Raw genomic sequence first — 16,811 nt, 5'->3', positions numbered from 1 at the left:
CACACACACACACACATATATATAAACAAGGATCATAACTTATTTCATTTACATAGAAATAACTCTAAAAATACTACAAATCATTTGTCATAGTGATATTATTTATTGAAATTTATATTAATAAATTTTGATGAACTATTTAAATTTTTTTTAGTATCACTCATCAGGTTTTTAAAAACATAGCAAATATTGAGAGCTGATGGAGTGACTCAAGTTGTAGAGTGTCTGCCTAGCAAGTGTGAAACTTTGAGTTCAAACCCCAGTAGGACCAAAAAAAAAATAGTAAGTACTTGAATAATATCTAGGACCAATGCTAGGAAGGTTAAGTGATTTTTAGCAGAGTCATGTTATGTGTCCATTGAAATATTTCTAATAAATTCTTTTTTTTTTTTTGCATTTATTTTATGCTTAATTTATTCCTGTGCTGTTCTTCAGTTTCTTCTGGGATATCTTTTTCTTCTGGGAACGTCCTCTTCTGGTTTAGGAACAATCTGTTCCTTTCCAGTGAGAAATCATCTCAATCCAGCAGGGACTGCTCACATAGTGGTTGATCTGACCGTAAGCTCTGTAACAGCTGCGATGCATATTGTGTGCTCTGTTCACCTGTATATGTGCAATGACCAGAGAGTCTGTATCTAAACCCTTAAATTCATCATTACTATCTGCGTTTTTAAGCATGTACAGCAAAAATTCAGCACTCTTTTTGGGCCACCATGTCCAGCCCCACTGTTTGGCGTGGGAACACCTACCAACTCCACCATTGCAATACCGGAACGGCACACACTGCTTCTTCAGGGTGACAGCTTTCAAATACTTGGTGGCTTTTCGAATATGCATACTCTTGATGGCCTGAGCAGTTTCTCGAGTGTTCTTAAAGTGAACACGAAGATTTGAACCTCTTAACTTGCATGATTTTGGAGAGTTTTCTGGGTCAAGAGAGTAGAGAACCATGTTCACGTTACATCTGGCTGCTTACAGGAAGAGATAAGAAATTCTTAATGACTTAAAAATAGTTATGTAAATAGTGCAATTTAAAATTTACCACTCTACATCAGCTCAACTCTAAAAGAACATAGTATATAAGAAAATATAGTGGAAGAAATGTGATAGCACCTAATTAAGACAAGTAGGAAATAGCAATATTTTTCAAAATTGTGTGAAGAGATGGAAAGAGGCAAAAGGTAAAGCAGGGCTTTCTTTTTTTTTTTTGGTAGATATAGCTGTTGGACCTTTAGATGCTTATTTGATTCTGAAGAACTGTGTGCTACTAATTGCTTTAGGTTGACTAAGTTGTTTTATAATTCTGAAGTGCTAGAAGTTGAATTGTAGAAATGTATAACCATGCAAATATTACCTGCCAATAGCCATAAACATATTTTTCTACATTGAAATATAAAATAATTTTTTCCAGTAGAGAATTATTCACTGAAGGTAAAATTACCCTTTGAGTCAAATTGTAATATTTTACCAATGTAATCAATAATTAATGATTTAAATAATTGATAGGTTTATTTTATACTTATGAAATCACAGATTTACCTTTATGGAAGTTATACATTTGAATGTAATTAATAATCACAACAACCTTAGAATTTAAAGAGTCTAAAAAATTTCGAGGGGGCTATAGCTGGTAATTAATATGAATACTAAAATGATTCAATAGCACAAACTGTGTGTACAAGTTTAGATATGCAACTGCATCAATCTTGCATCAGTTTTAAATTTTCTTTTAGAGAAGAATCTTGCTGTGCAACTCAGGTTTGTCTTGAATCTTTCTACTTCAGCTTCCTGAGTGCTGGGGTCACAGGTATGGGCTGCCAAGCACAGATAATTGTTGATCTTTTATTCAGTATTGAATCTTGCAAGATAGGCACAGATGGACAGTTCTTTGTAGTTTTTGAAACTATTTTATGATATTGAGTTTGACAATATTTCATATTTGTTCATTATATTTAATCTTTCCATAAATATGTTGTTTTTTTCACTTAGCTATCTGTACTATGAATCCATTAATTATGTGTCCATATCATATACACATACAAGTTACATTAAAATTTCATACAGTAGTTTTTAATTTTGCTTATTATTACCCAGGTAGTATATTCGTTGATCCCAGTTCCTTTTTTGAAATGGGTTGAAAGTTATTTAAATTGAAAATTAAAAATTCTTTCAATTTTCAGATAATTGTCACAATTTCTTTCACTCAATTTAAACTGCATAAAATAATTTTAAAAAATAAACATGTATAATATTTTAGTTGATAACTAAACACTAATTTAAAATGCATGGTGCTATTCCAGGCTTCCATTTACAGCTCATCACACGTTCCAGTAAGCAACACTTCATTTTAGAGTTTTCAGACAGCTTCTTTCTCCCTACCATCCTCTACTTTCCTAAAACTTATGCATGCAAGAGTACATGAGAATTCCCTTTGCTAATCAATTGAAACACCAAGACAGCATTTCTCAAACTGTTAGGATAATTACATGCAATCTCATATTTAAAAGTTTTGACCTTTTTTTCTTTTCTATTTTGCTATATATAATATTTTTATTCTGATTGCACAAGATCTTTTGTACTAAAAAATAATTTGAGCTAAAATTTCAACATGTACATTGAAAAAAATTCCATTATAAATTAACATTCTACAAAATAGAGTTAAATGCATGCAAAGAAAATAATTCCTGGCAGAACTCAAGTCTTTATGAGTAAATTACTTACATGTGTTACTGCCACAAAATATAATATGCAACATCAAACAATATCCAAGTTACAAACAAAGTGCTATGTGTGTGTCCATGAAAGACTTAAATACAAAGAAAACAGACCAGGAGAGATTCCTCTCCGAGATGGTCTGTCAGTGGGCAATAGGTTTCTCTCTCTCTGTCTCTCTGTCTCTCTCCCTGTCTCTCTGTCTCTCTTTCTCTGTCTGTCATACTGTAATAACTAGAAAAGTTTGATTCCAGGTTCACACTGAAATTTTCTAACCATAATGCAGACATCTCTCCAGAGTGAGGACATCACTCCTTACTCTAGATGTTCTAGAGAAAACAAACAAACAAACAATTACTGTTTGCTGCAATTTGCTTCAACTGTCAGGATACCACAGGTGTATAAAATAAGTTGGGTGTCTGAGTCTGGCACAGCCCCAAACTGCAGAAGGGAGCAAGTATAGTTATGTCCAGTAAAATTGCACACTTGATTAGCACAGCATCAGCTGCAGAACTGGGAAGATGCAGGACAGCTGTTTTTCCTAAGATGTTTCTTTTCAGAGAGAAGCAGTCACAGGTTCCTCTTGTTCCCCAGGATTACAATGCCACACCCCTCCCCCGAGAAATGCCTCTCCACCTCATGTTGCCACTGTATACAATAAACTCACTGGACATGGCGGAGGAGGGTGCTGGTGTGTCTCCATCAGAGTGCCCCATTTGCCTGGCTCCAGCTTTATGCATGTTTTGTCTTCTGTCTGTTTTCTACATCTTCCGTCACCCTCAGTTAAGTTTCTAGGACAATCTTTGTGCAACATAAAGATAGTTATGTTATATATATATATATATATATATATATATATATGTTATATATATATATAGATAACTATATAAAGATAGTTATCTTTGTGCAACATAAAGATAGTTATAGTATCTTGAGATACTATCTCAAGATAGTATCTCTATCTTGGATGAATTCATCTTAGGAGTAAAGAGTACTTCTGGTCTGTAATGTACTGAAAGGAATCTATGAGTTTCATTAAAGCCTCCTCGGTCCATAATACATGGTGAAGTGTTGTCCAGGGATTTAAGATTTCCAGTACCCAATGATTGCGCTCACGTTGATAGAGTCAAAGTGTTGTCTACTATCATTGTAGGCAAAGGTGATGTTAGCTAGTCTTCCCCTGGTGGTGGGGGTGGTGGTTGAAGTAGTAGTATGTGTATGGATGGTTTTAGATGTGGCCAACAGGATTGTAAGTACAGTTGGAGTCTTCATTGTTGTTGTCTTTGGGCTAGCCTCTCAGGCTCATTTGTGGAGTCCAAGGAGTTTAGCAACCTGTTGGAGAAAAATTCTCCATGTACCAACTTGGAGAGTGGTTGGGATTGGTATCCACAACATTTAGAAGAACTGGTCCTTAAGACAGATGTTATAGTTGGTGAATTTCTTACAAATCAAGGTCATGGTCTTGTTTGTACCATTGTTACAACCGCATTCTCTTGTATGGCAGATGGTGTAGTGTGATACTGTAATTGTAAGAATCCAAATTATGAACAGAGAAAGGATGATGAACTTGACAAGGCAAATTTGTGAGGAAATCCAATTTCTGCAGTTGACAATATAAGATGTCATCATGGAGATATTTGATCCAGTTTGGTAAGGTTCAAGATACTTTACCATTTGTGGTCCAGGCCATGTTGCCCTTTATGTGGCAGATGATTTCCTGTGGAGAGAGAAGGTTGTTCTGGTTTTTTTTTAGTATCTTGCATGGTAAAATAAGCTGTTTAGGATTGCCCAGTACTTTGTCTGGAAATGCTTCCTCAAGGGGGCTTCTTCTATATAGTCTATATCTTGAATATAGTTCAAAGCATCTATCTCTAATGCCTTATGAATTAGTGAGTCACTTAAGTGTGCCAGTTTTAATTTGAGTAATCCATTATGTCTTTCAATGTTCCCTGTTGCAGTGGGATTATAAAATAGGTGATAATTCCACTGAATAGCCATAGTACTAGCCCATTTCCGAATGACTGCACCAATAAAATGAGTACCTTGACCTGATTCAATAATTATTGGTCTGCCATATCTAGCTATCCAGCACCAAAGAGTATGTATGGTCACTATTTGACTTGGTGCTTTATGTGCTTTTGCTAAGAGGAGACCCGAATGGGTATCCACAATAATGCATGCATAGTAATCCTTATGAGTTTTGAATGGGCCAATAAAATAAATCTGAATTAAGTAATTAAAGGAATCTGGCTTATAGGAGGAGCTGGGAGGGCAAAATTAAAATCTAGTAATTGTTTGTGGGCAATCAGGACATTTAGAGATTGCCACTTTACATTGATGCCAAGTTATTAGTATATTCCTAAAGGTTACCCAAGAAAATAAGGCATGCATGCCTGCATGGCCTAACATTTTATGTAGGTCTAATATTTCACTATTGTAGATGTTAAAAATCAGTGGAGGTTTAGGAGAATGCCATATGGGCTTGTGATGTAATATAACTTTAGTATCTTCCCGGTTCTTGACAGACCATGGGTGTTTATATTCACTAATTTAGTTTTAGTTATTGGAGTGCAGACTTGCCAATTAGGGTAACATTGTAATGTGACCTTTCTAGTAGAAGTATTGGTTACTTTCTGTGGAGCCTTATTAAAAATTGTCAGTTTTGAAGTCATTACTGCAGCCAATTTATCAGCTTTGTCATTATGGTTGTGGGTAGGGTCAGTTTTGGATGTGTGAGCATCCACATGGGTATCATAAATTTTAATGTTTTTGGAGACTTCTGCTATAGCCATCCAATCTTCCCTTGACCAAATATCTTTACCATTAATTTTCCAATCTGATATTTGCCATTTAGGAGACCAAATGGCAATACCGTTGCAAAGGCACCAGGAATCAGAGTATATTCGAACAATTGTATGGCCCTATTTTAGGGAATGGCATATAGCTAATCTGGCTGTACAAACCTTGGCATGTTGTGCAGATTTACTAGTATCTTGGTCTTGCAGGATATGGCTGTCTGAGGGTCTCCAGGCTGATTTCCGGTGCAGCTTGCCTTCTTTAACAGCCAATGAGCCCTTGGTGAACCAAGCATTCATTTGGATGGGCGACTAGAGGGCTGTCCCCCAACTTTCAATAGGTGACACCTTTGGGGGAGGGACAATAGTAACAGGGCATGGAACAATTGGAGCATTAGCTATGTCCTTGATCCATGCAGGTGTCTACCCCTTAGCTGATGCCCTGTGGTATTTAAATTGCTCTTGCAGATACCCTTCCACTGCAGAACCTTTGGTTCTGTGGGTGTGCCCTCTAATTGTTCACCTGCCATATTAATCCAATCTAGGAGGGGTAGTGGGCTTCGGACGATAATACATTGATCCTGCAGTATTAGGTATATAGTCCTCAGTTCTTCATACAACGTCCATGTCAGTTTTGCATATAAGCTATATTTTTCCTGAGAGTAAGGGAAGCATTTGTAATAGAATGCCACAGGTCTATTAGTGCCACCTGGTGGTTTGGCAAAAACTGACTAGTTACCATACCCATTAACAAATAAAATGTCTAAAGTTACTGTGTCTGATGGACTGATAACATATAATTGGCTAAATTCTGAAATAAATTTTGTAGCAGTTTGGAAGGCTAATTTTTGCTCTTCACCCCATACAAAGTCTGAGGCTTTCCTAGTTACCTTATATAGGGGTTGTAGGATAATTTGGAGATATGGAATATACATTCTCCAATATCCAAACAGGCCAATTAAATGTTGCTTCTGGGTCATATTTTCTGATGGTTTTAAGCTAGTAATTTTATTTATTACTGGCTCCTGAACCTTAGGACTAATCGACGTCCAGATAATACCTAAGAATTTAACCTGTTGGGCAGATTTTTGGATTTTATCAGTATTAATAATCCAGATATTTTTGGTTAGTGTCTCTACCAGTACTTTCAAACTCCTTAGCCCCATTACCAACTATGATTATATAGTCCACATATGACAATACCAATGCTTTAGGATGTAGTTTACATTGATCAATAGGCCACTGCAACATTACATAAGCAATGATAGGGCTGTTTTTATATTCTTGTGGGACCCATTTAAATTGATATTGTTTATTATCCCACATGAATGTGGTAAGCTGTCTCAATTCCTCATCTAGTGGGATAGCGAAAAACATGTCCAAGAGGTCAATAGGTGAAAACCATGTATATACCCCGGCCTGCAGTTAATTAAATAACTTGGCAACTTCCGTTAGGTTTAGCATTTGAAGTGTTAGCTCATTAATCTTCGTATAATCAACTGTGAATCTCTAAGTTCCATTAGGTTTCCTTACTAGCCACACTGTGCTATTATAGTTAAAGGATTCTGACCTTTCAATAATGTCCTCCTCAAGTAATCTCTGGACACACAAAGTAATATCATCATGATCACCTTTTATAGGATATTGTTTGGTGAAAGAAGGGGGAATAGGGAGCAACTTTATTGGCATTATAGAAACAGAAGACAATGCTACTCCTGCCGTCTGAATATTTCTAAGTCGTTTGTAAGGTATCCATAGAGGAAAGAAAAGTGGAATAGCATCCATTCCTAAAATGTCCATAAGGGGTGGCATAAAAGCTGCTAAAACTGTGATGGGGGTTTAACATATATTAAGATTTCAATAGTTGCCCTGGGAGCCCTTGTCATACCATTTACCCCTTGGATATCTACATTAATGCCCGTGGGTTTTGGTAGTGCAGAAGATATAGTAGTTATTTGGCTCCCTGTATTAACCAAGAAGGTTAATGCATGTGTTGTCCCCTGGACACGCGTCAATAATTTTATGTAGGGCCTGTTGTCTGAGGATGTCCCCATAGCCTGTTGGGACTGTTTGGGTTTGGTGGGGCTCTGAATTGGTTATTTCCAAACAGTCTTATGTTTGGAGGTCTCCACTGTTTGCTGTTGTTGTTTGGGCCCCACTGTGGGTTCCTCCTCATCATATTGGAACTTTCTGCCCCGTGACACCAGAATGGGCTGGGAGGTGTTAACCCATTTTTTGCCTGGCACTTATGATTATGCCATAGGCTGTCACATCTTCCATACCATTTTAATGGTCTCAGCGGGGTAGAGGCCTGAAAGGATACCAGTTGTGGTGAAGGCCAATGCTTGCTCTCAGTAGGGGCCTTAATAGGAGCCTCAGTACGAGCCTCGGTGGAAGCAGTGAGGGAGACTACCTTGGAGGTTTCCAAATTCCTGACTTCCTTAAGAAAATCTATTACATTCTAAAACTTTGGGCATGCACTAGGGAGTGGTTAAAGAGAGTCTCATGTGGGCTAGAGCCCCATTAATAATTATCTTTTTCATTTCAGGTTGTAGTGGCGCCACCAGTGGTGTCATGTATTCATTATGATATATGTACATAAAATTCCTAATTTTCTGGCGAGCTTGATAGCATTATCCAGGTTTTTCCATGAGACAAGCACCTTAAGGGTGGAAAAGTCTAAATCTCTCACAGCTACGAGCCATGCTTCTGATAGCCATCTGAAGAGAGACAACTGCTTTAGGGCGTGCTTCTATGGCTGCCAGTAATCCTTTGTAGATGTGGGCATTCTCAATTATCCCTGAAAGCTCTTTCATCTCATTGTCTGAGAGTTTGAGTGAGTCTGCCCCTGAAGACCAGACTCACTCAAGGTAAGTAACATCCTTTTCTCCTTTTTGTGAATATTCTTGTCTATATTGTTGAATTTCTGGTCTAGTAAGAGCTCTATGTTCTACGATAGTATTTTCAAGTTTATGTCCTTCCAGTCCTTTCTCATCATCTATGCTTTCCTGTTGATCTCTACACATACCCTTAGAGGATGTATTTGTTGTTCTCCTAGTAGTACATGGGCAGGACTGTTGGGGTTTTTCAATATCTTGCAAGAATGGATTATTTCTGGACTGAATGACCTTAGTAGCTAGCTGCTTGCCTTTGTGTCTATCCACATCTGTATCATCTACAATTTTGCATAAAATATCTGGTACTTCTGATTTGTCTGCTTCAGCAATAATAAGGTTAACAGTGTGTGGGTTACATAGAGTAATATGAATTTCTGTCCTCTTTTCATATCTATGTTTAAACTAAGTTTGTACCACTTTCTCTAACAATTTCCAGGCGGACCCCAGCTCTAATTCCACCTTGTCAGGTACCTTGCCACATTACTTTAGTTTAACCTACCACTGAGGTGCCATGGTGTTTAGGGGGAGATCCTGGCTGCAAGTGTGTATAAGGCTTTAATCAATTTCTTCCTGCAATACCAACAGAATGATGAGGAAGAATTTATTTATGAATTTGTTTTTCCAGGAGGTCATCCGTGTATCTATAAATTCTTTTGGAACACCACCCCCTCATACCCTTGTGTTCCACTACCGTTCTCCATCCTGTTACCTGGTCTTAACCAAATACATAAGCCACATATGACTTTATGTGCCTGGCTTGCCTTCGTAGGTGGATAAACCTGACTGTGGTCCCAAAATGTTCATACTTTCGTTTTCACCTCCAAAACCAGCGCCTGCTACCTGGTCTTCGCCAAGTACATAGGCCAGTAGGTGGCGCTATGCATCTGGCTTGCCTTCATAGGCGTTATAGTAATCAATTCCCCCCCCCCCCCCCGCCCCACTCCCCACCAGCGCCAGAGACCCAGTCTTTCTTTACCAGATACAAAGTCTCCATAAGGTGCAGGGTAACTGATCTGCTTTCGTTGGCGTTTGGCAGGATGGAGGTGGTCGATAGAGGCTAATCGCAAAAGTATGTCTAGATTCCTTTACGAGGGTGGGTGGTGGATTTCCTAATCCTTCTTTGGGAAATAGAAATATAGCCTATTTGTTTTAATTTGGTATTTCTGAAATATCCTGCAGACTACACCAACTGTCCAGCAGGTGATAGTGTAAAGTTGACCATCAGTCAGGCGCTAAATGAATTAACTTAGTCAGGAGCTAAAGTGCTCAAACACACACAACTTTATCGCAGGGAGTTACAACCTAACCCAACAGCATCTCAAGTCTTCCCCAAGTTGTGCTCACCTTGCGATCTGATCTTAGTCCACAGGAGGCTGGCTCCAAACTGGTCCCGGCTAGTTCTCAGTGTGGATAAGCCTCCAGGACACCCAGGGAATCAGAGGGGCCCTGCGGAGTGTCGGGTCCACCTCATCCAGGTCTGCTGCCATTCAGCGTGATGCGTAGGATCAGGAGGAAGTGGCGATGGTCTCAGGGCGAGTGCAGTTTAAGTATTCCTCGCAGAGCAGTTTCTTGGCACCAGCTTAGGGTTAGTTGATCTGCATTTCAGCACCAGCTTAGGGTTGGCTGATCTACATATCGGCACCAGTTTAGGGTTGGCTGATTTGAAACTGATTGGCTGATTTGAATATCGGGCACCATATGGTATGTGTTTACATCATAGGGCTTACAAGTGCACACAATGTTATTTTCATATAGGTTTTACAATATATTATATATTTTATATAATTTTCAATATGTTTAATGCACAGAAAACAGTACTCATAAAGAGATTTTTAAAATTTTTATTATGACTGATTTCATTTAATTCTTCAAATTTTTATCAATCTTTTGCTTTATATATTTAATTTTGGTTTTTTACTTTATTTGCAATTGTTTTAATTTCTGAATGAGTATACATTAATAATACCAGGGGATTTCATTGTGATAATTCTATACATGCATACAGGGTACGCTAAACAAGTTAACCCCAATCATAATTCCAGTTCTCCCCACCCACATTTTTGAGCAGTGTTTGGTGGGTTTCATTATGCTTTTTTCATATGTATATATGAAGTATATGTCAATCCTCTTCACCCCTCAGCATCTTTTACTTAACCTTCCCACTCCCACTGACCACATAGACAGTCCCCCTTTTATATTCATGTCCCATTATTCTTATCATTGTCATCATCATTTTTAAGTCTAGGTTCCACAAATGAACAAGGACATGTGATATTTGGCTTTTTTGAGCATAGTTTGCCTTGCTCAATGTGATAATCTTCAGTTCTACCACTTTCTTGAAAATGACATAATTTCATTTTTCTTTACAGCTTAGAAATATTTCATTATACACACACACACACACACACACACACACATGCAGTACATATACTACATGTTATTTCATAATCTGGCCTTGATCTTCTTTCAACAATTTTTTCCACTCATCTTCATACACTATAGTATTGTTGTGTAAAAATAACAAATGTACATAGCATTCTTGAATAGGCAAATCATAAAAGACAGAAAACAGAGTGGTCAACTACAAACAGATGAGAAAATGTTTTATATTCTTAGAACTATATGTATTTGTCAAAGTCTCTCTCTCTATATATATTTTGACAAATACATATATATATATGTATTTTACTGGATGTAAATTGTGCCATCATAAAGGTGACTTTAAGGAAGCTGTTTAAGGAACTAGGCATGGTGGCCCTTGTCTGTAATCCCAGCTACATTGGGAGTGGAGATGGGATGATGTTGGTTCAAGGCCAGCTCGAGCAAAAAATGTTAGCAAAGCCCTACCTCAAAAAATAAGTTGGGCATTGGCAGAAGGCAGGACTTAAGAGGTAGAGCTCTTGCTTAGCAAGTGCAAGGAACTGAGTTCAAACCCTAGAACTACCAAAAAAAAAAAAAAAAACCCACAAAGAGAAAGTGAGAGAAAAACTGAGTGAGATAAATTTGCAATCCCAGTTTATGTGCAGGAAATAGAGGTGGGAGGATTATGGTCCTAAACCAACTGGGACAAAATCAAAAGACTCTATCTGAAAAATAAACTAAAGCTAAAACATGAACAAAACAAGACAAAAAAAATCAATTTAAACATCATTGTATTCTATTTCTCTCTCTTTCATAGTATATAATACTACAGTATAGCACAGTATAACATAACATAATAAATACATTGATTTTAAGGAATTGGTTTATGACATTTTGGAGCTAGTCCATGGTTTAGGTCCAGTCTGACACAAAGGCTTCAGGACCAAGAGGACTCATGGTGCAGACCCAGTGTGAAAGTCAGCATGTATGAGAGCCAAGATGAGTTGATGTCCCAGGTGCAAGCCTTAAGTACCGAACAGAGTCTCACTCACAGGCATGCCAGCGTTGCTGCTTACTCAGGCCTTCAGTGAGTTGAATGAGGTGCACGCATGTTACAGAGCTTAATCTCCCTTACTTAATCTAACAAATAAAGGCCACTCCACTCCAAAACAAATCAAAAGTCCACAAAGACAAAAACAAAAATATCATTGAAGCATTGGGAATCATATTTGACCAACTCTCAGGCCATCCCACAGTCAAGTCAAGGTGACACACAGAATGAATCATCAAAATGATTCCTGTTTAGAATCTTTATTTTTAGACCTCTTATCCCTTACTATTTATATCACTGTACCCCTCAGATTTTGTGTTTTGCAAAAGTCCAAGGGATATATTTGTTTCTGTTATGCTGAAACTTCTATTTCCTCCATCAATACCCTGTTCATTCAGTCATGTTTCTGCTTTTTCATTCATAACATTTCAGAATTTGGAACAACATCCTCCTTTTTTCCCACATCAAATTCTACATTTTCAAGACCAACTTTCAGAATTACTGACGTCAACAAATGAAAACAAAACACAATTCTTACTCATGTACTAACAATGCTTGCATTTAGGAAAGTGACTTCTACAAAATTCATAAGTGAATCACTGTCATTAATATCAGAAAGTGTTTGAATATTTGTAAAAGTTTTAAAATTTAAAAAATTCAAACTGATCAGAAAAAAAACCTAAAAATGGAACAAATAAAATTAACACTTTTACCTGATTTCTATCACACTTCATGTTATAATTATCACATGATACATGATTTATCTGCACAACAGCAACTTTACAAAGTGAGCATTAAGATTGTATATGAATCAAACTTAAAAAGCCTAAATAATTTTCCATGTTCAAAATGTAAAAACTGATTAAGAATCATAATGCAGCTGGTATAGACTATGTATGCCCCATCATCCTAGTAGCAATAATAATTTTATTTGGAAAGGTTTAAAGCTGCATGGGAAATCATTCATATACTGGTCCCATGTATCAGCTTGTGTTTACTGATAATCACCAGTTACACATTATTCAAACTGTTACTAGGAGTTATTAGTTATGCTAATAACAAATATACCTTTACATTATGATTCAGAGGTAATATAATTAATCTAAAATTAATTCCCTTTGAAATGAATGTCTAAGTGCTGGAGAACATTTGTGTATTTGTAAAGAGAGATTTAGAGTATGAAAATCACCATGTAGGAATTTAAGACACACCTTGAATCACTATAATATTCTCAAATAACATGCACAGTTTTTGCAGGCAGATATCCACTTTTCTCAGCAACATTTGTTGAAGAGGCTGTCTTTTCTCCCTTGTATGTTTTTGATGCCTTTGTCAAAAATAAGGTGGGCGTAGCTATGTGGATTCATAGCCATGTCCTCTATTCTGTTCCACTTGTCTTCATGTCTGTTTTTGTGACAGTACCATGCTATTTTTATTGCTATGGTTCTGTAGTATAGTTTGAAGTCAGGTACTGTGATACCTACAGCATTGCTCTTTTTCCTCAGTATTACCTTGTCTATTTGAAGTCTTTTGTGTTTCAAAATGAAATTTAGGGTAGATTCTTCAATCTCTGTGATGAATGTCATTGGGGATTTGATCAGAATTGTGTTCAACATGTAGATTGCTTTTAGTAGTATAGCCATTTTTACTACGTTGATTCAGACAATCCATGAGCATGGGAGATCTTTCCACTTTCTGCAGTTTTCTTCAGTCTCTTTTTTCAGTGGTTTTTAGTTCTCCTTGTAGAAGTCATTTATACCCTTTGTTAAGTTTATTCCTAGGTGTTAGGAAAAACACCGCTGTCAAAGAAAGCTCACGAGAAAACTCACGTCCATTGAGCAAAGTTTAATGGCAGGCCCAAACTGCCAGGCTGGCTGGGGAAAAAAATGGCACAGCCTGAGCCTGGGTGAGCAGTGGCTTTTATAGAAGGGGGAGGGTAAGGAAGTTGGTGCAGTAGTCTCTGGTAGGGATGGGGCTGTCTTAGAGCATGGGAATTTGTTTAAGGGTGGGGCTGCCATTTTGGCTGATTCACAAAATGGCGACATTATTGTTCTATCATTCCCCCATTTTTTCTTTAATAATGATGAGGGTAGGAGCTGAGGATCAGGAATTGGGGTGAAGCATTGGTCTCTTTAGCTGCTTCCTGCTGGCAGAGGATGTTGTATGAGGCAAGATCCTCAGGCTCCTGTGTCCGGGTGGGGGCCCCTCAGAGCAGTCCCCTGGGTGGTTTTGGAGAGGTTGGTATCCCTGGAAGTACAACTGGTTACATTTTTGATTAGCAATAACAGAAATGTAGTATGATACAAGGAAGGAAGCTTAAGAATAGGAGAGCAAGAACATAGGCATCAGGATGGGCATTGGCCAAGAGAACCACTGTGAAATGTTCTTCCCTAGACAATTTCAAGAGTCCTCCAACTACAGAGAGAGAAATAGGTGCCCATACATTATCTAAGACCCAAATAGGAATATTAGGAGGAACAAAAAGAGGTGTCTATTCAGGGACTACATACGTAACAAACTAAATTCTGCAAAATCTTATAACTGCCAGGAAAGCTGTAAGCTGTCTTATGGTATGGGGGTTGGGAAACAGAAGATTGGGTTGATGCATTTATGACTCAGGGAGTGAGTCTGTCCCTTTAAGGCCACACCCAGGTAGGTGACCTGTGGGAGGCAGGGCCTGTCAGGATTTAAATGTAACACTCTTGGATAAAAGAGAGCTTTAGCTCATTATTTTATATAAATTGAGACTTTTAACTTTTTAAATGTTTGTACCATATTTAGATAAAGTATAACATAACACTGCTACAAGGTGGTCATTTAAGACACATAAGCAAATATGTAAATGAACTCTGATTTAGTAGTACTTAAAAGCTTGACAAGACCAGCAGAAAACACAAATAATTTCTTTGATAAAATCTTTCTCGGTAATGGTTTTTTTGTAGATGTTACTCTGAGCAGAACAATATTAAGATAACCTTGTTATTTTATAGACATAGAGGATTTGATTTTAGTTTGACATGACCCTAAAAATCTTTTAGGCAATGCTTAGATTATATTCAACTTTAACTTTACCACACACTGAAGTTTCTTATTATGCACTTTTAAAACTCACTTAGACCTTTATATAACATACTAAACCCTTTGATGCCTTGTTTTTATCCCTCCTATTTGAAACAATCTTTAGGATAAACCCTTTTTTACAAAATCCTTTCTCATCCAAAAAACCATTCCTTTTTCCTTTAACTTCCCAAAAAATACATTTATTACCTATCTATATCCTTTCCAGTTGTTTACTTTGTAACTTGTATTTTAAAATTAACTTTTATAAGAATTTTAAATTTATTGTAGGGGCTGAGGGGACTAACTAGTAGCCCTTGTTGTTTTAAGGAATTTATGATGGGCATAAGGCCTCATCTCCCTCAGGCTTGAGGGGATATTGTTTTAGGTGTGGAAACTGTGAGGGATTTTTGAGTTTTATTTGAATAGGGAGGGCCATCCTGGCTCACACTACACTCATCTCATCAGTCCACACTGTGGAATCTTCTTTGTTCCTGAAGGAGGGGGCAGCAGAGATAGCTGCCTGGGGGGAGGAGAATTTGAGCTTTTAATTGAGATAGTAAATCTCATCCCAGCAGGGACACTGGTACTATGGGGAAAAAGTGACAGAATAGGAGGTCTCCCCAAGAGCAGGCCAGAGGCCATGTAAACTAGTGTTCTAAGGGCTGGCCAGATTTGCCCTGAATGATAACTTTTGTCATTGGACCAGGGACCAGGGGAAAAAGGTAAAACAGAGAAACGGACTCCACTGTCTAGGAGGAAAATGACCTTTTGTTTTTCTGCCATTATGGCTCTTCAACATTGATGCCAAGAAGTGGAGTGTGGCCAGGAGGCTTAGACCTATCAATCTATAGGAGAAGGCACCTCGTCTTCCATCTGGTGAGGGGGACACTTAGACCTCCAGTGGTTACCCTTGCAGAGGGCAGGGTCCCGGTTGGAGTCAGGGCTGTCTCCTGGGCTGTCCCCCTTTAAGCATTCTCTGCAGAAGTGCCCCTCCTGTCCACCATGGTAGCAGGTTCAGGATACAGGCCCAAGTCAGGTGGGGCCCTCTCTGAGAGCAGCAATGAGGCCATGGTGTCTCTTATCTTTTTCTCTCCTGTTAGTAAGGTCCCAGACATACAGATGTAGCCATAAATACAGACATGGCTAGCTGTATTACTTAGTTCAATGACTTTTCCCTTCAGCCACAGTCTGAGTTTTTTACGAATAACTGGGGCTGACTGTTAGAAATTTATCTTTGAGGAGAACCTCTCTCACCTGTGACTCTGAGTCGACCATGGTATGCTTTCTGATAGGTTGTTGCTGTAAAGTAGTTATTTTACATTGACACCTGACACTCAGGAGAGCAGGTCTCTGAACTGTTCTGGGCCTCAGTTTCCTCGCTTGAAGAACGAGGGATCTGGTCTCGGTTAAACTACATTTTTCTACTATGAGATGGCTGAAGTGACAGTAATGCCACTTATTTTCTTTACTTTTATTTATTTATTTATTTATTTATTTATTTATTTATTTAGTAATGCTGGGGAATTGAACCCAGGGCTTTGCACACGCTGGGCAGACATTCTTCCATTGAGCTACTTCCACAGCCCCAAATATTATTATTATTATTATTATTTTTTACTTTGGCTGTACTGGGCTTGAACTCAGGACTTTCTGCTTGTAAAGCGGCACTCTACTGCTTGAGCCATATAATCATTTCCAACCTGAGTGGCCTGGGCCCAAACCCACTGCTTTTCTAATGAGAGAAATTTGTATAGGAAACCTCAGTTTACTTTTTTTTACTTTTATAGAAAAGGTCTAATTGGAGTGGTATTGTAATTTAAGGAACCCTGTGAAGACCACTTCTCTTGGTCACCCAAGGCATATTGAGGCCAGGCCTCAGTACAAAGCTTCCAACATCTATCAGCCAGAAGACTGGAAGATGCAGGTCCCATCTAG

General features: G+C 38.0%; 1 pseudogene; it reads right to left on the bottom strand.

Annotated features, from left to right (window-relative positions):
* Positions 1-408: 408 nt before the first annotated feature.
* On the bottom strand, positions 409-951 carry LOC109679683 (large ribosomal subunit protein uL22-like; annotated as a pseudogene).
* Positions 952-16,811: the final 15,860 nt, after the last annotated feature.

This window comes from Castor canadensis, chromosome 1 (assembly GCF_047511655.1).
Source record: "Castor canadensis chromosome 1, mCasCan1.hap1v2, whole genome shotgun sequence".
Lineage (NCBI taxonomy): Eukaryota > Metazoa > Chordata > Mammalia > Rodentia > Castoridae > Castor > Castor canadensis.
The sequence above is the reverse complement of the archived record's forward strand: the minus strand, read 5'-3'. Positions and strand labels throughout refer to the sequence as shown.